At 35.2% G+C, this 24,590-nt stretch overlaps 1 protein-coding gene across 2 annotated transcripts in view; it reads left to right on the top strand.

Annotated features, from left to right (window-relative positions):
• Positions 1–24,590, top strand: part of LOC138703447 (transcription factor Ken) — a 416,618-nt gene that overhangs the window by 162,326 nt on the left and 229,702 nt on the right. For both annotated transcript variants that reach the window (XM_069831309.1, XM_069831310.1), the window contains exon 3: positions 3,779–3,816. The gene's annotated coding sequence lies outside the window, so the exon portion shown is untranslated. The remainder of the gene's footprint in view (positions 1–3,778; positions 3,817–24,590) is intronic.

Raw genomic sequence — 24,590 nt, 5'->3', positions numbered from 1 at the left:
GGGGTAAGTATCAACAAGATTGTGAACTGGTGTTAATCGGTAGATAATTATTTCAAGGAATGACTTGCAGATGTCCGCAGTATGAAGTGCATACAAGTCGACAAGTCCGAAAAGTGTCAATTCAATAACTTTATCACCATGCGTGGAAAATTTATGATGATGTAGCGCCTGCAGTTATAGAATTATTGGAAAGTATTTTCCCGTGACTTATATATATTACAATAGTACACGTCCTCGGCTACAAATTGGTGGAGAAACACTGTAAAAGCAGCTTGTTATCCATGTAATTCCAAGTACGCAGTAAACAGATGTGTGATGGGAAGAGACTAACATAGCAATTTTATTGAGCTACTTCTCAAGCGAGATGGAATTGGAAACAAAGCGATCACAAAACAATTCTACGAATACGTGTCCATTAGCAGACCATCTTGAAAGCTTTCACTTCTCCATGCTTCATAGAGCGAAAGGCATAAAATTACGGTATGGCGAGAAATTCCGACACAAGTAAAGAGCATTATAAATGCTCAAAACGTCAAGACCAAACATTAGTCTTGTGTCGGGGCCAATGACAATTTTCCTTTTGACACGCAGGACTTGACAAGAATGTTGATTGAGAATCCAAATTTGGCTTGATTGTGCTAATGTGTGACCACATGTCTTGCAACATATGCGAGCTCATTCTGCGATATAGCCAGTCTCTATACACGAGATGTTCCTGGTTGAGAATATTCTAGAAGACTGTTCGAAATAGAAGTCTTCCATCCGGAGTTGCGCTCGGGCGCGGGTTCGATTCCCGCTTGGACTGATTACCTGGTTGGGTTTTTTTCGAGTTTTCTCCACCCGCAACACAAATATCATGTAATCTATGGCGAATCCTCGGTCTCACTTCGTCAAATATCTCGCAATCACCAAACCCATCGACGCTAAATAACCTCGTACAGTCCAAATTTCACGAGAGGATCACTGCGAGTTAAGTATGATCTTTGCGGGATAAGAGAAGAAGGTAAGCTAGTAACTCAGCGTCTTTAAAGGAGCAGGTGGATAGGGGTGGTGTCACTGGCCGACTGGGACAAACAAGGCTCAGTCATTGGCCGGTCGGTTTCATGTCTGGGGTTGGTTATAAAAGTGGGGGAAAAACTTGTATTCCTTGCTCCTTGAAATACGAACAGCGATGATATAGCGTCGTTAAATAACCAAGTAAAATATTATATATACATATATATATATATAATAGCTGATCGAAAGCTTTTGACCGGTAGTGTATATATATATATATATATATATATATATATATATATATATATATACACTACCGGTCAAAAGTTTTCGATCAGCTATTAAAACTATATACTTTATTTCAATATACAATATTTTCTCTCTCTAGCATTATGATATGATAGAATATTCAAACCGAAATCCCAGTTTTAACCACAAATCCATATTTGTGATAGGTGATCGAAAACTTTTGACGGGTAGTACTGTATATATCTTCCGAGATATGAATACTTCATCAATATTACAGGAAATGCTCAATGTGATTTGTCTTAAATTAAAAAGAATTCAATAGTCTGGAATGTGGTAGTACTGATGGAAACAAGAAACAAATTCTAATAAACATGGTTCCTAAAACCAAATTTTTTAAGAAGCAAGGGCTAATCTTGAAAGAACAACATATATTCTTATGTGAACGCTTTGCTTATTTCTTTTTGGGTACACAGTATCACAATGGAAAAGCTGTCAATGAAAGGGTAAAAAGTTAGGAGACATTAAGGCAGCGGTCTTCAGCACAGTGCACCCTCTGGCTAACGTCTCTTACCCGCGGATAAGACATTGCACTAGTGTGCATCCGTGGCTGCTGGCGGGTATACTTTCTGCCTCTCCCTTCTGCAAGACGGAGCATATTACGATACAATCGTTACTCCTTACCCATTTCAGCGAGTACTTACGACCACTGCATTAAGGTATAGGGCAGAAGAATGCATTGCAATAAACGGAAATAACATTGACCATCTCCTATGATGTTTATGAACAAGAGGCTATCCATCTCGGAAGATATTTTAAGTTCCATGTTTATTAGATGTTTTAAGGAATATTATCACCTTTTGCAATACTGAACGCTTTTTAAAGTATGTATCAGATTGAGCATCTCTATGATGATGAACATTTTTTCTAGTCTTATTTTACGACACTTTAACAACAGCTAAGGTTATCTAGCGTCTGAGTGAGTTGAAGGCGATAATACCAGCGAAATGAGTTCAGGGTCCAGCGCCAAAAGTTGCCCAACATTTGCTGTTAGTGGGTTGAGGGAAAACCCCGTCAAAAAAACTCTACCAGGGAACCTCATGAACATGTGGTCATATCTCGTAAGATATTGATTTTAGGACCCATGTTTATTAGAATTTTTTTTTCAAAATATTGAATGATTTTTAAACATTCTATATAGTCGTGTTAAAATATGTATTATACATATTAAGGAATTTCAGCTGAAAATTTGGAAGCATTTCTTTAATAGATATTGTTTTTAAATATACGGAACGGAAAAAATAGGCCCATTGGACCGGTAACCTCAGCAGACAACGGTTATCCGACCTGTATAAAAAGCAGCAGAGAAAATTCTGTTAAATTTATGATTCATGCTGAAATAGATACGAATTTATTTCGAAAATTTAGACTGAATGTTAAACAACAAAGTTCTTCATATAAAAATTATATTTCATATATTTCTAAATGACAAATTCAAATGAACCACCCCCAACACCTTTACACTGCATATTTTAATAATTATTTTAACACATACATTAGGTCTACACCCTAGTACACGACATAGCTCTCCAGAGATACACATCATGTACAGTGTGACCCGCCGAAATGGTGTACAACTACAAAAATGGGTCACAGTTCTGCCATCTATCCGCAATATGCGGAACCCGAATCACGCAAGTGAAGTGGGTAGGCATTGGATACACATACATACATACATACATACATACATACATACATACATACATACATACATACATACATACATACATACATACATACATTACATACATTAGGTCTACATTAAAGCTAAAACTATCAGTAACAATAATACAATAAAGACATGAAAAATTAAAAATTTTAAGTGAGTATATTTGGTTACGTGCTACATTACACGTCTCAATTTGGTCCAATTATTTTGTTGCCTTGCCGAATATTTCCATGCATCTCAAAGATTTTAGTTCTTACATAATCATAATCATAATCATCATCATCATCATCATCATGAATTCGAAATTTATAGATCAATTTCAGCCCAACTCAAAATATTTTGTTAGCCAACACTTCAGTCAGTAAGTAAAAAGAAACCTTAACAGGAAAATTTCCGCAGTTTATTTGCATAATTTCCAGCTATTGCTCTCTTACTACTAAACAGTAACAAATCTTATTCATTATTGTCAATTTCCGAGGGGCAATAATTTATTTTTGAAAGGAATGAGAGAAAGGAACAATAATATTATTGATTTATAGAAGAAACAGAACAAAGAAATAGTGCTGCTGGTTTGATGATTATTATTAGGTCTAAATTTTAGAAAATGAATTCCAGATTATTTACAGTCTCGTTAAATTAGAGCTACCAGTGTTGGTATTTCGATTTTATCTAGCTGGAGAGAACTAATAAAAGTGAAGCCATTTTGGAATGCATTTATTCATTATTCTACACTTTAAAATATAAAATAAATAATTTGTTTTATTTTCGCTTCAGGCATTCATTGTGATTTTCTCTTTCTCGTTACAGATAGCACCGACTAATGAAAGACATCTTTCTCAATAGAGGTAAGTCTGTGCTAATTTCAAACAATAGTGTAAGAAGTGTAATTATAAAAATTAATATAAGATAAAGACGATTCGCTCACAACACTATCAATACTAAAAACCAATAATTTTTCACTTACAAATTTAGACTAGGCCTACATTTATATAGGATATTTGCACGAAATGGCTGATTTTTTTCGTTTTCCCATTAAGTAATCAATAGGGGTGGAAGTTCGGACACCGAATCTATGAAGTTAACTACGTCACGTATCATACAAGTCATGTTGTTTACATCAACTCAGGATAGTATACGGACGTATGCAGAGCATTGTTGCTGTGCTTGAATCAAAACATTGCTCTGTATAATCAGGTGACTAAAGTGTACATTCGTAAATTGCCAAATATAAACCTGTTTAGATTGCCATTCAAACAAGAAGATATTCTTTCGACATCACACGATGTTATAGGTGCGAATTTGAAATAGATATTATTTATTTTAATATTTTACCTGTTCACTATTTAGTACTTCACAGAATTTCAAATATGCAGAATTTTTTCAAGAGAAATCTTCAATTTTAGTTTAACCCTTTCATTGTTAGCAACAGCTGATCTCATAAAATTTAAAGCTATTTCATAACACGAGGGTAAATACTGTGTACGCATGGTTGTTGATGTCGGCAATTTTCTAAATGTACACTTTTCAATTATGTGTTCAAAATGTGTATTCTAAAGTTTATGGAACCTAATATTTACACATATCAGCATCAGACACAAGTCATAATAAAAAGTGGACTGATCCGAGATCGAATCAGTAAACAATTTCAGATGTTCGATGTGTCTTTTAGAGTCACAATGTTTTTGTAAATCATGACGCTTATTAACTTACTTTACACCATAATTTTTTTTGTCTTTGAATGAAAAATAGTCATCTCCGAAGTCTTTTACAAGCACAGGCAAAGTTGCAGTTTTTATTAGCGACTTTTTTAAAACATGTTCACAGCACCTTTGCTAGATCACAACTGGACTCCATACGAAAGGTTTACTTTTTAAACAGAAAATAAGCTTACACTTACACATACACTCACCCTAGTACACAACATAACTCTTCTCAGATACACATCATGCATAACGTAGCCCGCCGAAGTGGTGTGCAACTTGAAAAATTGGTCACAGTCCTGCCATCTATCTGCAGTATGCGGAACCCGAATCAAGCAAGTGAAGTGGGTAGACATTAGACACACACACATACATATATACATACATACATTAATAATAATAATAATAATAATAATAATAATAATAATAATAATAATAATAATAATAATAATTATGTTTTATTTTCGCTGGCAGAGTTAAGGCCATAAGGCCTTCTCTTTCACTCAACCAGCCTTAATCAATACAATACATATTTAAATTACGAATATTTACACTACACTTAAAGGGTTCTCCAGGAATATTCTTCAGTTAAGTTTTAACGACTAGTAGTCTACTTATTTATTTAAATTTAGATAAACCTATAAGGTAAAGTAGTAACTTAATTTATGAGCTAATTTAATTCAATCAATTATAATTAGAGATTTGAGATAGCTAGTAAAATGATGAAAATTAATTTAATATAAGCTTACTAGAACTATGTTACAGGGAGAAAAAAATATATATAAATCTAAAATATATTTCTATAATGAGAATATTAATGTAATTGCCATTAGAGGTTTTGTAAATCTATTTAGAGAAATTAATGATAATAATAAGAATGCACAGATGTTAGTTTCATTATATGTAATAAATATTAATCCGCAATTAATTTGTTAAGCAAGAATTTATGTAATTTTGACCTAAATTAAGTTATTGTCCAACAACCCCTCACATCACTCGGTAGCGAGTTCCAATTCCTAGCAACCGAAACTGTATAAGATGAAGAATATAAAGATGTCTTGTGGTAGGGTATAATGAGTAAATTGTTATGATGAGATCTTGTACTTAGCTGATGATATGCGGATAAATTTTGAAAACGAGAAGCCAAATAGATACTTACATGCATATAAAAAAACACTCACCCATTAAACTTCGGATGAAGAGAGCTTCCTTCACGCGGCGTGTTTCATTTTGCATTGTTTTGTACATCAGTAAAGTAAACAAATAATGTCATCCTATAGCCAGTGTTCCTTAAACCTGTAGCCACCTCTAGGAAATGGTTTGGTGTCCGAACTTCGTTCCCTAGTAATCAATAAATATCCACTCTATATTAGATTTCCTTCCTTTTGCGTGTGAAGCTGTTGATAGATTTAATCATCCAGACACGAAGGTACAGAATTCTAGCGGTGCAACGTCGGTTCTTGATATAGCTCCAATAAAATAAATCTGCAATGTAATAGCAGAAAAACGTGGAGTCTAGCCAATGTATTCACGTTATGGTGATTTATTGAATTTCTTTTATCGACTTATTCTGGAAGAAAAGAATGCAATTTGATTTGAAATACATCGTCATCGTGGATTTCAGGTATGAAATTTGACTCATTAATTTTCTGCTAAAAATTATTACCCTTCAAGTGCATCATGCCCGGATAAATTAAATGTAAGTACCAGATATAAAATAAATCCGTTCAACATTTTAAAAGAGTACTCCGTACAGACGGACAGAAACAGACAAACAAGATGTCCAAAACTACTTTTCTGATCTCAGACATCCCGAAAACCATTATGTTAAGTTTCAAAGTATATTTTTTGCGACATTATCTCTCTTTGTACCTTGTACAATGAAAAATTAAAAAATCCATTGTAACATAACCGTGCCACGGGCTTGTCTGGAAAGATTTCTTCTGTGCTGGACTTATTTTGTTAATTTTATAAAAATAAAATATCCCAAACTTGTTTTCCAAATATCTACAGAAGGGGGGCGGGATGACAAGACAATGCAGACCCGGCTGCCGCGGTGGCATTCAAAGCAATTTCTTTTTTTGAGACCGTCAAACCTGTTTTCCAAAACGAGACAATTGCCAGTCGTCAATCATCTTGCATTCGTCGAGTTGTGTCTGCTTCCTGTGTCGAACAGCATTACGCGGATTCTGATGCTTATCCTCAAGCAGTGCCATCTTCATTAACACTGTCGAAGGCTCCAGCCGCGCTGTCAGCTGACGACTTCTCATTCAAAGGCAGGAGATTCAGATTTCCTGCATATCCGCAGTGACGTGTGCTCAGTAAAGACCTCAGAGACAGGTTTTCTTTGAGAGTGCTTCTGTTTCTTACTATTTTGTTCAGAATTTCTACTTCATCGCTTTATCTTACTTGAATTACCTACCTCGCGAACAACTTTTCTCGATCAGAATGCCATATATAAATGAAGAGTCCACTGCAAGAATGATGGATGTCATTTGGAATACATTTTGCAGGAGAAGCATTTGAAAGTTTGAAATGCTTAGCGCTCAAAGCTTAACTGTGATTTTCCGATCATTACTGGACAATGATTATCAGTGTTAATGCCATTATAACTCTCTGTGTACATTCTATATGTCTATGCATTAACAGTCTTGGTTCATTTTCGACAAGAAAGTGACATCTATCATTCTTGCAGTGGACTCTTCAAATATAAATATATATGTATTTATTTTGACTCTTGGCGCAATAATATTTTCGAATCCCACTGGTCAATTCCTTCGAAGAACTGACAAGTGTTTGATAAATTAGAACGTGTTCATATTTACTTTCAAGACAATAAGACTTAAATATAGGTCTGTTTAAATGATTAACTATTGTGAATGCTCACGTTTAAATACATTTATTTTAACATTATTTCGGTTCTCGTTGTCGTTTCTGTTCCTGGTTTGTGAACCAGCCTTACCAGCCTTTAAGGCTGGTTCACAATAAACCGAAAACGAGAATCGGAAAGAAAACGGTAAAATTGCTAAAATGTACAGATTTAAATGTGAAAAGCTTGCCGGAGCCCGAGATCAGGAACGCAGAGTTGGCCAAGTTTCAACTTTGGCGTTCACGTTTCCGATCACAGCCCACTAGATTCATTCTATTGCCATCTAAAAGCTATTTTGTCGTCGTATATTTTGTAGCAAGAAGACAGTGACATAACCTATGCATTATTTTGTTCTGTGCTGTGCATCAGTTTTATTTGATGAGTTTCTAATATTGAAATCCTCACGTTTACGATAAGCGGCGCGCCTCATATAAAGGTGAGAAAATGAAGGAGAATATGTGGCTTTCAATAGCTGCATCTTTGAACACCGATAGGAAGCGAATCATATTTTATTACTATATTGGTTGTATTACACACTACATATTCACGCTTCAATTCAATAACTACTGTTGTGTTCATTTTTGTTCTATTACAAATGTTTCTTCTCGAATTATTTTACGTTATAGACTTAAAATAGGTTGTGATAATAAAGATGCATGGGCATATTTATAGTACTGTGCCTAATGAAATGTTTCAGTTGAAATTTCGAAGTCGGTTAACCTGTGTTTATGTTGGCTGCCTTGTACTCATGAGAGAATGCCATTGGTCAATTATACACAAATAACATCAAATGCGTAATATCGACTTTACATATCGTTATTGACATACATGTCGATATGCATAGTCGTCTACGTTCTCGGTTTATTGTGAATCAAAAATTTTCATATTCACGTCCTCTGCTTCTCGTTTTCATTCTGGTTCTCGTTCCCGGTTTATTGAGAACCAGCCTTTAATCTTGTACAGTATTATATGATGAAGGATGAGTGGAACGGAGAAAAATTCTTTCCGGCACCGGGATTTGAAGCCGGGTTTTCAGCTCTACGTGCTGACGCTCTATTTCTATTCACTAAGCCACACCTCCGTTCCACTCATCCTTCATCTTATGATGACGCAGAATTTCTACACGGAAATATCATATGTACTTCGGTACATCATAAATATAGGCCTATATGATATGCGAAAAATAATCACTTACCCAGTGATTTAAGACGGCGCTTATTCCGTCGGATCCCGGCCACTTAGTCACTCGTAATGAGTGCACCTCTGCACATAATGTGTTGGACACTGTGCCACGGTCACACATCTGTGACTCAGTGCGTGAGGGTCGGCCACTAGAGGGAATCTAAGAGGTGAACTTAAGCTGAGAGGATTCTGTCCGGCACCGGAATGGGAATGCGATGTGGCGTAATAGATAGAGCGTCAGCACGTAAGCTGAAAACCCGGGTTCAAATCCCGGTACCGGAGAGAATTTTTCTCCGTTCCATTCATTTATCATATGATGACGCAGAATTTCTGTATGAAAAAATATCACATGTACTTCGGTACATCATAATAATATTGTAAAGTATTAGCAAATCTTGAACAGTCTTGTGAAGCGTTGAATTTGACGAAAATTTGATCGTTTACAAGAAGTTTTAGCGTGAAAATTCCCGGAGTAGAGACTGGTCCACAATAAACAGGCAACGGAAACGAGAACGAAAAAATAGTTAAAATAAATATATTTAAATGTGACTATTCACAATTAACGAGAAGCTTGCCGGAGCCCGGGAACGTGAGAGTTAGCCAACTTTTTTTTTTGCCGTTCTCGTTTCCGATCACAGCTTACTAGATTATTTTTTGACATCATAAGGAGCTATTTGGTCGTCGCATATTTTGTAGCAAGGAGGCTGTGACATAATTTCTTCTTCATGCATAGTTTCTAACTAACTCGAAAATTCAGTAGACTCACTTTCTATATATGTAACCAGATTGCAACGTGAATTGAATTCTTAAAATTATATTCTGTGTCATAAATTTGAAGTTGGTTAACCTGTGTTTGTGTTGGCTGGCTTGTACTCAAGAGAGAATTCCATTGGTCAATTGTACACAATTACCATCAGAATGCGTAATATCGACTTTACATATAATTATTAACCAACGAGTTATGATATTATAGAGAGGCTGTATATCTTTGATAAGCGCTCCCTGCGGAGGCTGAAGGTACTCTGGACCGCCATTTTTTCTTTGTTATAAGAAGCGGAATGTGCTGTGCTTAACACGTGTTAATATTGTCAGTTTGGTGTAAAATAATTTTTTAATGCTGGAACAATGCGGGCTGTGTTCAGCATACAACTGCACACACAAAAGCTACAACACAGAAGATATATCTTATTTTAAGAAATGGCGTAAGCTTCGTAAAACATATCGTCGTTGTTCCTGCAATAACTCCTATGTGACATATTTATCGATTTTCAGATTTTTGCTCCATTAAATAACTTAAATAGTGATAGACTACAGCAAATAATAAAATCTCCTATAGGTAATTACATTTCTTTATTTCGAAAATGTAAGAATTCACTGTCTCCTATATACGGCTGCCATAGGAAGAATAAATAGGTTTTCTCTTCCTACTGAAAAATGTTATATTTTGCACATATGAGTTATTGCAGGAACAACGACGATAGTTCTTTTGGTAAATATTATTTTGTAGGCTTGTACAATGCACGGGTGGACATGTCAGTATATTTAATTACAATAAAATTCTTGATGCGAGTAAATATTATGAAAACAAATAGTCCTTTAACACCACCTTAAACTTATTACAAATTTGAAATTATGTCAAGTGGCAATTTGGTTATAATATTGCTAACGGAAACAATGGGAGTTCCCACAGTTTTCAATGAATACTTCATTTCATATTCTTTTATGATACAGTTTCAATAATAGTATTTCATAACGTTGCTATTATTAGCCTATTATTATTATTATTATTATTATTATTATTATTATTATTATTATTATTATTATTACTCGATTCTAAATTATACTTTCACGATCATGCTCAATATATTTATAATCATTCAATAAGAATGCTTGGTTTAATAAGATCTATAACTTATTCTTTTTCTACTCCAGAGTCTCTATTAATTCTATACTTGACTTTGGTTCGATCTAAACTTGAATATGCATCTGTAGCCTGGAATTCCATTACTTCAACTGATTCGGTTAAATTGGAAAATATTCAAAGAAAATTTATTTCCTTATCTGCTTTTCGATTTATACCCAATTCCTCTGACTTTAATTATGAGATTACCTGTAAATATTTTAACTGTTGTAGCCTTTATTCTAGATGTCAAAATCTTGATTATCAATTTTTTTGCAAAGTGATCAAGGGTGATACTGATTGTGAGTCTATCATAAACAATATCAGCCTTCGTATTCCTACAATTTTTATAACAGAAATTCAAATCACTTTCTCCAGTCTGTAGATGCATAAAATATGTCAATTTGCATGGGGACAATTTAGATCCTTTTAAGGTATAGTTTCGTTTTGATTATTAGTATTTACTGTTCTTGTCCTCAATTTTATTTATATATGTTTTTCTTTATTTAAGATATTATTTGTTTTTGCAACTTTGTATCTTCTGTTTTGTGTATTGTGCTGAACTATAATTGGCCTCTGGCTGTTGTTCAGCACACAAATATTAATAATAAATAAATAAATAAATAATAAATAAATAAATTATTATTACAGTCACGTTACATAAAATAAACTTTATAATGCATGGGTGAATATTTCCGGAATTTGCATTTTAATTCAATGTAAAAAAATAAGGTACGTACTTACAGAATGCCCAAGAAAGAAGTGCATGGTACGAAGCTGGTAAACCCCAACAATAATCCTATATAAATTGAACATCATTACCGCAACCTTTCAATTTGTGCTTTTCCTTAAACAAAAATAGCTAAACTCAGTATCGTCTTAGATTTCCAACCGCTGTAGTTCAGTAGCGAAGCAGCTAATGCGGAAGCATTTAGCAGTGCAGTAGAGACAAGACATAGGCCAGAGTCGGTAAATAACAATGTGAGACAGACGAGGGCCAAAATTAAAGTAAAATGTCGAAGAGGAAGCAAATTGCAACCCAGTTTAGAAACTTTCTCACAGAACGTGAGGCTCTTCCCATTCAGAGACAGAAGGGGTACCACCCTCTGTATCTGCTACGTTTATCGAGGGTACTTGTCTCTTGATCTACCTCCTATTAAGGAGGCTAAGATTCTATTAGGCCATAAAATGATAAACATCAGCAAAAAAAAAAATTACGATGCATAACGTAAAAAAGACAATGCAGCCAGGTGAAAACATCCTATGCATTATATGACCAAGTAACCGGTTATTCGGAAATTTACATATTGATTCCTCTTGGTTTTAGTGCCCTTAGGGGACGCGTGGTGATCCCACGATCATACAAGTTCGAATCCCGGTTTGGGCATGAAGAGTTCGTGATTTGAAATCGCATGTCAATGGAAATGTAGGTAAAACTAGATTTTTTGTTTATTTCCAGCATGATGCATTCATTCTGCCACGGGGACTTTACTTTTTTGTACAAGCAAAGTCGGGGTTTATGTACGATGAATATTCCAAAGACTTTTAAATTTTTTTTCTCTGTTATAGACCGCCTGCATTCACCAGAAGAACAACTTTTCCACGTGCATAGACTTTAAGGTATAAGTCAAAAGATTTCCGGCGGCACAATGTGGAGAGAAGTCGGAAGATTTTCTGAAGTTGCTGACATACAGGGCGTGCAACGAAATGTTTGAAATAAAAAAAAATCTATCTTTCTGTTCCGCTAAAAGCTGTGCCAGTGTATAAGGTTAAAGAGCGAATAGATCCCAGTTAGACTTCCGGAAAGAACACTTTATTTCTCTTATATGCATTAGGCCTATTATGAGTTTGCATTACTTCGAGTAATAGGGGAAACTCGACTGATTCCGCAGTAGTGCATATATGATTTTACTGCGGCTTTACAATAGCGTGAATGAAAGTTTTGAGAGGCTTTCAACAGGAGGCATGTCCTTTGCAGTGCTACAGAAAAAAATCAAGGATATTGGTAGACACCTCTGTCGACAATACAGTGAAACATCGAAAGTTGGCTGTTTTTCGTGTTTGGCTACACAGCTGTGAAGAAAGTGAGCATTGTTACATATAAATTGTCCCTTTTATGTTACTTTCATAATGTATTTCATATTATTTACTACTGCGGAATTAGTCAAGTCCTACTGCGGATTTATCCGCAATGTTGCGGAATTACCCGAGTTGTTCTTTTTCAACTGTAATGTATGTACAACTAAATATATTTGCATTCTAATAGGTCTCTTTATCTCATTTGGTAATGAAAGATTTCGTCCATGTCTACATACATTGATAATATTTTTCAATAAACATTTTGATAAAAATATGATAGATGTACTTCTTAATATTGCGGAACTAGCAGAGTCTCCCCTAAATTTGCAACATATTAGCCATATACTTACAATAAAATTAGAGAGTTTATTACTGATATACAGGGTGGAAGTGAAATAACCCTGCAGATTTTCAGAACTAATAACTCATGTTGTATGCGACAAAAAAGTATAATACCATATTGGTGGAAAGTTCATAGTTCTCTCAGAAAAAAATGTCCCCCCCCAAATGTTTAACACCCTTTTCTTCGGTAACTATTGCGAGTAGGATATTGATTTTTGCCCATATCGATAGAAAATCTAATAAAGAATAATTTATCCCTCTGGGGTATTTGACTAGCGTTCGGATTTCGTGTAAATTTCATTTAAGAACTACTGATTTCAAGCCACTGAACGATGCGAACAGATTACAGTGTTGTAGTCAGAGAGAGAGGCGGAAAGTAGAGTGACAGACCTGATTTCGTTGATCTCTTACACCTGTTTTACGAGAAAAGAAAGAGCAGTGAGTTATCGGCGATGTTGCCAGACTGCTGAAATCTCCAACTTAATTTTCTAATTAACCGTGCATTTAATCACAAATCTGCAGGGTTATTTCGCTTTCACTCTGTATAATCTCCATGTGAACTGTGTGGGAAATAAATTAAACAAGAAGAAAAAGAGAAAGAAACTGAAGACTAAAAATAAGAAACGGAAGACGAGAAGGGAAGGACGAACAACTGAAGAAAAAATGAAAAAAGAAAAAGGAGGATGAAAATAAAAAATAAAATGGAGGAAATTAGGAAAAAAGAAGACTAAAAATAAAAGGAATGAAAGAAGAAAAAGAAAGAGAAAGAAGGAGAAAACAGAAAGAATAAAAAAGAAAATGTAAACAGAAAAGGCAGATATAGGTTAAAAGGAAAAGGAATAATAAAAAAGAAACATGTAGAATGAAAACGGAAACTGGAAGGAAAAGAGAAAAAGGAAAAATTGAAAGCAGGAAGGAAGAAACAGAAAGAGAGAACAGAAAATAAATAAGGAAACAAGAAAAGGTGAAAAGAGAAGAAAAGTAAAAAAGAAAGAAGTAACAAGGAAAAAAGAAATAGGATGAAAAAGGAAGAAAAGAAAAGAAGTAACAAGGAATAAAAGGAGGAAAAAGAATAAAAGGAAAAGAAAGAACAAGGAAAAAAGAAAAAAAGAAGGAAAAGGAAGAAAAAAAGAAGTAACAAGGAAAAAAGAAAAAGGAGGAAAAGGGAAGAAAAGAAAAGGAAAGAAGTAACAAGGAAAAAAGAAAAAGGAGGAAATGGGGAAGAAAAGAACAGGAAAGAAGTAACAAGGAAAAAAGAAAAAGGAGGAAAAGAGAAGAAAAGAAAAGGAAAGTAACAAGGAAAAAAGAAAAAGGAGGAAAAGAGAAGAAAAGAAAAGGAAAGAAATAACAAGGAAAAAAAGAAAAAGCAGGAAAAGGGAAGAAAAGAAAAGGAAAGAAGTAACAAGGAAAAAAGAAAAGGAGGAAACGAAAAGGAAAGAATTAACAAGGAAAAAAGAAAAGGAGGAAAAGAAAAGGAAAGAAGTAACAAGGAAAAAAGAAAAGGAGGAAAAGAGAAGAAAAGAAAGAAAAGAAGTAACAAGGGCAAAAAAGGAGGAAAAGGGAACAAAAGAAAAGGAAAGAAGTAACAAGGGAAAAAGAAAAAGGAGGAAAAGGGAAGAAAAGAAAAGGAAAGAAGTAACAAGGAAAAAAGAAAAAGGAGGAAAATGGAAGAAAAGAAAAGGACAGAAGTAACAAGGGAAAAAGAAAAAGGAGGAAAAGGGAAGAAAAGAAAAGGAAAGAAGTAACAAGGGAAAAAGAAAAAGGAGGAAAAGGGAAGAAAAGAAAAGGAAAGAAGTAACAAGGAAAAAAGAAAAAGGAGGAAAAGGTAAAAAAAAGGAAAGAAGTAACAAGGGAAAAAGAAAAAGGAGGAAAAGGGAAGAAAAGAAAAGGAAAGAAGTAACAAGGAAAAAAGAAAAAGGAGGAAAAGGGAAGAAAAGAAAAGGAAAGAAGTAACAAGGAAAAAAGAAAAAGGAGGAAAAGGGAAGAAAAGAAAAGGAAAGAAGTAACAAGGGAAAAAGAAAAAGGGAAGAAAAGAAAAGGAAAGAAGTAACAAGGAAAAAAGAAAAAGGAGGAAAAGGGAATAAAAGAAAAGGAAAAGACAGAAAGGAAAAAGGAAAGTAAACAGAACAAGCGGATAAAAGAAAAAGGAATAGAAAAGAAATAATAGGAAGGAAAATGGAAACAGAAATGAAAAAAGGAAAAATAAAAACGGAGAAGCAAGAAGAAAAAAGGAAGATGAAAGATAGGAAAGGGAGGAGAAAATAAAGTAAATAAGGAAACAAAAAATGGACAAGAAAGAAGAAAAATAAACGAGAAAGGAAGAAGGACCAGGGAGGAAAGAAAAAGACGGAAAAAGAAAGAAAAAAGGAAAAGAGGAAAAGAAAAAAGTGTGCAGAAATGTAAAAGAGAAGCAACAAAGAACAAACTGCAAGAAAGAAAGAAAGCAAATTAAAGATGAAAAGGAAAATGGGAGGTAGGCCTATAAAAAGAAAAGACTAATATGAAGAAAGCTAAAGTGCAAAGTGAAAGATAAAAAGAGGGAAGAGAATAATTCAAAAAGAGTAAGAAATAAGAAAATATGTAAGAGAGAAAGAAGAGAAAGTGGACGAAGAAAGAGAAAAGTAACTCAAATAGAAATATAGAGAAAGAGCAAAGAAAAGGTAGACAGGAATAAGTAGACAGAAGAAAAAATAAAATTTACACAGACGAAGAAAAATGCAAATAAGAAAAAGATATACAGGCCTATTAAGAAAAAGACAAGCAATACAGAAGAAAATGATCAACAGGTACTGAAAATTCTCAGAAAGTTAACATATAAAATACACACGAATCGAACAGTAACTACGAAGTCTCATAAAACTAGATAGATTAAACTTATCTACTGTTGGTAAGGTGAAGTTTATTACAAGTCAGCTCCAGTAAAAAAACGCATTCAATGTGAATGTGAGTGCCTGCCAGACATAAATAATGACTTCTTTACATGAACTTCCTGTACACATTAGTACATTATATTCCAGACAATCTATGAAATACCATCTGAAGCATTTAGCACGAGCACAATCCCCTCTGCCACCACCTGAAAGTCTTAAATTAAGTTCTGGGAACTCGTCAATTAATATCAGCGTCCCTGTTACATTTATTCCGGGAATTCCGTCCGTTGTATTCACCGAGGAACGTTGATCGTATCTATACGGTGTTCAGATCTTCATCAGTCTTCATTTGTCAGTAATTAACAAGTGCTGTGACCGAAGATTACATGATGTCACTTCCTGTGCAGATTTCGTCTTTCAACTTGCACTGGCACATTAAAATTCTTTTCAATTATAACCTCAGTTGTCACAATGCCTGCATATATAGCCTTATTGTTTTATGTAATAATGCTTGGCCCAATTATTATTGTATCTCTATCACTGCCAGATCCTACTAGGCCTACTTCCACTACCATTTCCATTTCTACTGCAAACTACTTCCAACTACTACCAGCTACTGTTAATTACTACCGACTACCAACTATTGCTAAATACTACTAACTATATTTTCATATACTTGCATAGAAGTATTCTGACAAATTTTGATAACAATTAATAGCAATAATAATAATAATAATAATAATAATAATAATAATAATAATAATAATAATAATACAAATCAATTCAACTTTAAATGTGAAACCAAAAATTACTAATTAACTCAAATACTAGACAATTGAAAAAATGCTCAAAATAATAGTAAAAAAAGGGTTTTAAATGTTATTAGTTATTACAATGATTCTTATACTGCTTGTTTGAGGCTTGAAAGTAATGTAATTTTCCCTAAGATAGGTTACTAGCCTTATCGTTAGGTAGTCCAGTAGTGGGGCTGCCACTTTTAGCCTCTGGACAGGTTTGTAATGCAGCATTTCCTCTGCATTTGATGAAACAGTTATACCGCTGTGACTCGGTCGCCATTTCCTCGTTGGTAGAAACAGGGTGGACCACGGGAAGGTGAGGATAGCATTTGGATAGGAGAGGCTGTATGTTTCGCGTCACTATCCCTATATATAAACAATGCATTAAAAGCTAAATTAGTACAAAAATCTACAAGAATAAAAATATATAATACACTAGCATTACCCACCCTTTTATACGGAAGCGAGATTTGGTCATTAAAGAAAAAAGACATGAACAGAATCAAAGCAACGGAAATGTTTTTGAGGAGGACAGCAGGATATACTCTTTTAGACCGAAAAAGGAATGAAGAAATTTTAGAACAATTAGAAGTAGAGTCAGTAGAAGAAAAAATCAGCAGATACAAATTCAATTGGCTAGATCATGTAAGAAGAATGGAAAATTCAAGAATCCCAAAAATTATGAAGCAATATAAACCTAGAGGACATCGTCGACCAGGAAGACCTTTAAGAAGACTGCTAGATGGGGCCGAAACAGGTCTACAGAGGCCTAATTCGTGAAGGATGATGATGATGATGATGATGATGACAATGATTCTTATCAATTTGAAGCGACACCTTTATGGCTAACAGAGCAATAATCTTCTAGTCTCTCATTTGACTTTCCTATTTCTTGCATACGTTCACTTTAAATACTTAAGGCCAGTGATCGGCAAAGATTACGTTATATAAAATGCAGCCCGCAATACACAGCAAAGGAGAAAGCAGGAAGGGAGGATACTCAAACTGCTGAACAATGATTGATTTTTTCTTTCCATTTCTACCTTATTAAGAAACATTTATTAATTTAAAAACTTAACAATATTAATACGTTAATAACATAGAACGTTATTTTAACAAAATGTGCATATACAAGGTGAAACATTTAGAATGATCAGATTTACAGAAGTATTTACTAAATTTTAAATAAGAAAAAGTTCGTCTAAAGGGCTGAATTCGAGAAGAGAACCTAAAACGCTCATTCCATTTCCACGTTAAATAGCTATACTTAAGCGATGACGCAATAATTAGTGCAACGGCGATCACCAGTAATGGAGATCAATATTTGGCTGATTTGAGGTACTAAAACCTTAGCGTCATGACTTCAAGGACCGAAGGTCTCCACAGCAAAGGGGATGAAGATATAATTGTCCAAAGATGTGCATATTTATTGACTTTTTCCTTCACGGCTAATTCAGCTGCAAACGCTGCGCGTCTGGAGAAATTCGGCAAGCGAGATGGAGCTAGAATGTCAACGCAAGTCCCAAATTAAAGATTTTCCTCTAGACCATGGAATTAAGGTGAGACCATCGGGTCGATTACCATCCGCGCGACTAATACCTGGTGGTTCCGAAAGAAACGGGATGTCACAAGAAGTCCGAGATCTTTTAATGATATCATTGAGTGATGTATGTCTGGGAATGCGACCCTTGCTCCTCGTACAGCTGAGTGCATGATGGCCGTAAATATCAGCAATTCCTCCGCAAATACATTTGTGTGGCTGGCAGAATTTACAACCAAGGCGTAAAGCCATTGCGATTTTAAAGGATGTACTATCTATTGGAGTGCAGATGTGAGGAGAAGGTAATGCGTGTAACCAAGCTCCAGACTCACTCTCTTGAAGAGCTAGGAGACGTGCAAAGTCTTGTTCGGATTTGAGAGCAGAAAGAACTTCATCTAAGATTTTTGGGAAAAAATAACGTCCCATTGATTTTGAAATTCAGGATGGGCAGGAGGATGAGTGGTTTGTAAGAAAGTAGGCAACTAGTCAGAGCATCACGCACATGACAGATTTCAGTTGAATCACTGTATAAAGGAAAGAGGGATTTGATGCATTGGAAAACTCCAAAAGGCAGAAGAAGGAAAAGCAGATGTACAAACGTCAGAAAGTTTTCGAATGCCCACACCACCAAATTTAATAATGGAGAGAGACTTGAGTCCAACTAATATCGGTAAAACCTATATTTAGGATCATATCCAAACTGGATCAAAAAAGAGCATCAGTTTTATGTAAGAAAGATGGGAGAAACCATACAGGAGTAGCACTCGAAGTAAGTCATCTTAGGGATTAGAAAACAGTTTTTAAGAAGATAGAAAGAAATATGTGGATGTACCAGTTTTAAACGATCAATGATGAATTGCAAAGAAATTACTTTTGTTCAGCGATGTGATCGGCAGCTCCACACGTTTAAATTTAACAAGACGGAATCTTCTCGTAAATTACTTCATAATCGCTTCCTCATTCCATGTGATTCAGTCTGGAGACTACAATGCAATTGATAGTCAAAACGATTCACACACTAATATGACTTATCAGTTGCGTGACGTAGCACGTTTGAAAGACGTCACCGTATTTACAGAAAGTGTGACCAGATTTCTGAATATCAAGTGCATAGATATTTCACGTTATAAGATAAATTTTAAACTGTGATACATAAATTATTATAGAATTAACATCTCGCTAAAATATCACTTAACTACAGATCAAATCAGAGATGATAAATTGAAACTTCGACAATGGAACAACAGTAAAATATACAGTAGATGGCAGCCAAAGCTGAATTTCTTGGAAGACGCCAGTTTCAAAGTCATTTTTTTCTCAAGAAATTTCACAAAAGTTAACAATGATTCAACTTCGATTCATTTGGTAAGAAGCCTTTGCTGCCACTTCACTACCCATATACCGTCACCAATTCTTCCAGCGGCGGACGCACTATCACTACCGGTTGTAATAGCGCCTGTCTTTACGGATAACTCAAGCTAGGAAGCTGCCTGGAGAGGAGAGGTAGTACAGCTAAAGAAGGGAGCCCACCTACGCTCCGATACCCCTGTAGAGTCATTATCTGAAAAGTTGACTTCCTGGCAATGTATTCATGTTGCATCCACTCTATAATATATTGAGCAGTGTTGTAATACATAATAACTCGTTCAGTGTTATTGGTGTTAATGATTTATTTTCTAATTGCAAAGGTATATTCATTAGTATAATATATAACTGACGTAAATTTTCCATCATTATTCTAGTTATATGTGCCCAAATTATACCGTAGATTATAGCGTTTAACTATGGAGAACTTTGTCCGATAATATACTACTCATCATAATAGAAGAAATACTTCTATCACAAACGACAGCCACACATAAAAACGTTCTTACACAGAATACAGCCTTCTCAACTGTTATTAGAACTGAACTGTACCGTTCTAGTCCACAGTGCCAAGCAGTAGGCGGACAGTGGTAGGGGAGATGTGCTCTATGTGCCTGCGCGAACGAGACAGCTTGCTAGTTTGAGGCATCTGTGTGTGCTAACCAACAGCAACATGGCGGTACAGCGAAACTTTGCTCATCCTGTATAATATTGCAAGTAACCAATCCATAAACACAGTTGTTCTGAGAACTAGAATCAGTGAGTGGGAAAGAATGACGGTAGTTTAATTAATTACATCATGGTCCGACAGTTCTTTGTTCTTTACTAGTGTCATCCAGTGTAAGACGCAGCAATGTTCGTCCATCACTGTTGCTACTATATAATTAAATCGTTAGACGCAAGAAATACTGCCTGCCGATTTGACATCAGGTGTGTAGAAACAATACCTCATAGGGAGATGGTATTGCTTCACTTGCACTACAATAATCTCTAATGATCTAATAAAATTTAATGTCATATCCTTAAACAAATGTACTTGGTGCTATAAATTACCTCTTAGGAAACCTCACCCACCACAAAAACCGACGCATGAGAATATATGAGAAGGAAAAAACAAGAATATCATACAGCCTACACACACACTACCTACGATAAGAAATGTGTGTGTGATTGTGTATGTGTGTGTGTGTGTGCGTGTGTATATGTGTGTCCGCACGTGTGGTGTAGCATCATCAACATTGACTTTCTTCATGACGCAGATTTGGAATAAAATTTGGCTATGTGTACAATATTTTGGACACTGATTTTCTCGATAACGCACTGTTAAATGAACGACGAAGATAGTTAGATTTCCTTGCCAAACACTCGGGTTCATATTTCAGGGAGTAAAGTAAAATTTGTGGTGGTCAACTCTAGGCTACTTTATATACCATCATAGTGCGGATTTTGGCTGCTGATTTACAACTTCCTACACAAACACCTCTGACGATCCCATCCCGTTCCCAATCCTATGCTCACAGTTGCCACATTCAGTAATACTCTGGTGCTAACTGACGGAATTGTTGGAATTTGGAAACGATGTGGCAACTCTCCCTTCACGTGGATATGAAGAGAGACTGTCAATTCTCCTAAACCAGTTTTCTTATTGGCAGGAGTAGGTATTTATGGAGATTAATTTTATTATTTGTGATTTTTAATACTAGTGTTGGCGGAGATTGTTGGAGATTGATTTGTACTGTTGGCGGAGATTATAGGAAATGTTGGAAAATACAATTATATTGAAATTGGAGTATTAATTCAGTATGAATATTACTTTTCAAATAATTACCATTAAAGGTTCGTTGGATTCTGGTAAAGGTGCCAATAGACAATATTTGTTGGATTAAGACTGTATTTAATATATTCATTCAAAAGGAATAAAATTTGCAGCCCTAAAATTACCACTTTCAAATTATTAGTGAAATGTTGAATTCTCCGTCTTTTGAGTTCACTAACGTAATCAGAACATCTAGAATGCCATATAATGTACGCTACTTGGGCGGCCGGGTAGCTCAGTTGGTAGAGCAGCTGGCTACGGACTGAAAGGTCCGGGGTTCGATCCCAGGTGGTGACAGGATTTTTTCTCGTTGCCAAACTTTCAGAACGGCCCCGAGGTTCACTCAGCCTCCTATAAAATTGAGTACCGGGTCTTTCCCGGGGGTAAAAGGCGGTCAGAGCGTGGTACCGACCACACCACCTCATTCTAGTGCCGAGGTCATGGAAAGCATGGGGCTCTACCTCCATGCCCCCCAAGTGCCTTCATGGCATGTTACGGGGATACCTTTACCTTTTACTTGGATATATAACAAATTCAACTAAAAAAAATTCGAAAAAGAAACTAAGAATATGAAATTCGCTATAAAACGACGCAATAGTAATGTGTTCATATTTCGCTATTAGAACTCTATTTCGCAGTTTGTCGAGATTGTTTATCCTCATATTATCAATCAGAATCACTTAATTCGTAAAGATTAGCAAAAAATTTTTTGTGTACCTACTATATTGTGATTTTCGCGATCTCCATAAATCACTTAATTCGTAAAGATTAGCAAAAAATTTTTTGTGTACCTACTATATTGTGATTTTCGCGATCTCCATAAATATCAGGCTCTGCTGATTGGTTACTAAGAGGCAAAGACAAGATTTCCGTCACAGTAAGGAAGAAATTTATTTATGATAATCAATTAGTAGGGGGCATGGAAAGTCTGTCGGCAAAATCTTTTCTGTGAAACTGCACTCCATGATATAAAATGAACTATACAGACCATTGTGACTACAAATACACCAATTCCTTTTACTCTGCAAAATGTTAACCCTTGCCTACAACGTATAAAGCCTATCCTATGGCTAACGGCTTGCCTGCGGAAAATATACGTATGGGAATATACTGGATATAAACGTGAGGGGCGTAGCCCCCCCACAAGTTTGTAACGTCACTCGCCGACGGTGCTATTACCATCCTCAACTCTTATTGTCTATTGTTCACAGACAGTGGGTGGATATGCAGTAACCTATATTTCAGACCTGAGAACGATAATAAAAATCCAGTGAAATTATGAGCAGTGCTTATATGTGTATAATAAACACAGATCCATAAGCGGTTTGCGTCGAGACACCTGTTCGTAGCGTTGCGAAACAACGTAGGCAGCGATTCTGTATAGAATGATTAGGGCTTCATCCAGATTCCGAGGAGTCCTTGGACAGCTTTATGCGACTCTCTTTCCTAACATATTCCCACAAGTTCACTATAACCTTCCCGTTTTCCCTACCTGCATTATGAGTAATCAGGTATGAAGATAAAAGAAATACTTCCGTTTCGTCATCATAAAAGTATTGTTCAGATTATGTATAAGCTATGTATACAGGGTGATTCACGAGGATTTGCCGTCCCTTACGGACCTTATTTACGAAAACATTCTGAGCAAAAATTGTTACAAACATTTGTCCTAACCTCAATATTTTCAGAGTTACACTAATTTGAAACTGTTTGTAAAATACCATTATTCTTGAGTTCCAAAGGTAAAAGAATATTACAGATAAAGAATGAACTATTCAGGAGTATCATTTCTTTAATTAGCTAGTATTCTGAAGCTAAAAATATGTTGTGAATTCCATAGTTGCGTCGCACAGAATTTTTTTTTTCCGATTTTTAACTACAAAATTACATTTTCTTACGCATTTATCAAACAATTGTTACAAATCACGCCGCTTTTGGAAATTATTCAAGACTGTACATTAGGATGCATTTATTAAGCTGTAAAGAATCAAGTTCCTAAAGTCGTATGATTTATAACAATTTTTGTGATAAGTGCGTAAGAATGATGTATTTTTAGTTAAAAATTGGAAAAAAAAAAATCTGTACAAAGCAATTAACAACATATGTTTAGCTTCAGAATACTAGCAATTTTAAAGAAATGATACTTCTGAATAGTTCATTCTCTCTTTGTAATATTTCTTTACCCTTAAAATTAAAGAAAAAAGGCAGGCCTATTTTATTAACAAAATCAAATTAGTGTAACTCTGAAACTTTTCAGATTAGGACAAATGTTTATGTAACATTTCTTACTCAGAATGTCTCCAGAAATAAGCTCCGTAAGTGACGGTAAATCCTCGTGAATCGCCCTGTATAACTAACAAAGCCAATAAAGCTGTGTTGGAAAGAGTGGGTGAAGAAAGAATGATGCTGAAACTAGTCAGGAAGAGGAAAAGGAATTGGCTGGATCACTGGATGAGAAGAAACTGCGTACTGAAGGATGCACTGGGAGGAATGGTGAACGGTAGAAAAGTTGGGGCTGAAGAATATATCAGTTGATAGACGATATTAAAATATATCGATCATATGAGGGGACTAAGAGGAAGACAAAATAGAAAAGATTGGAGAATGATGGGTTTACAGTGAAAGATTTGCCTTCGGCAGAAAACTATGAATGAAAGAATTTGGAAGATTGTAATTCGATTATGCAAACCGGGAAACTGTACGCCCACTTCAAGTCTTTTTTTTCACAGACAATCCCGAAAATTACTCTATGCCTTGTAACATGTAACGATTATCTTTTTGCGAACTCGTTTCATTCTCATATTTAGTGTCCCCTCTGCGATACTGAATAACTTCTCCACATCAAAGCATTGTTTCATTTCTGTTTTTACCTTTGATTTCATCATTTTTCAACTCATGTACTCTAGAATGTCGTATATAAATCCCTTTTCATGTGCAGAAGCTATATTATTACAGTGACAGGAAAGTCACTATTTTTTCTCATGTAGGTTCAATCAGGTAGTGATGGATAACTGAGTACCCGTATGCAAATAAATTGGATGTAACATGCTGTCCAAGTGTTACATCCAACCTTATTCCACGGAGGTATTCAATTAGTAGGTTAATAACAGTGGAAACAGGAAGTATTCCAAGAAAATCTGCTCGTATATCGCTACAAAT

Source organism: Periplaneta americana, chromosome 7 (assembly GCF_040183065.1).
Source record: "Periplaneta americana isolate PAMFEO1 chromosome 7, P.americana_PAMFEO1_priV1, whole genome shotgun sequence".
NCBI lineage: Eukaryota > Metazoa > Arthropoda > Insecta > Blattodea > Blattidae > Periplaneta > Periplaneta americana.
The sequence above is the reverse complement of the archived record's forward strand: the minus strand, read 5'-3'. Positions and strand labels throughout refer to the sequence as shown.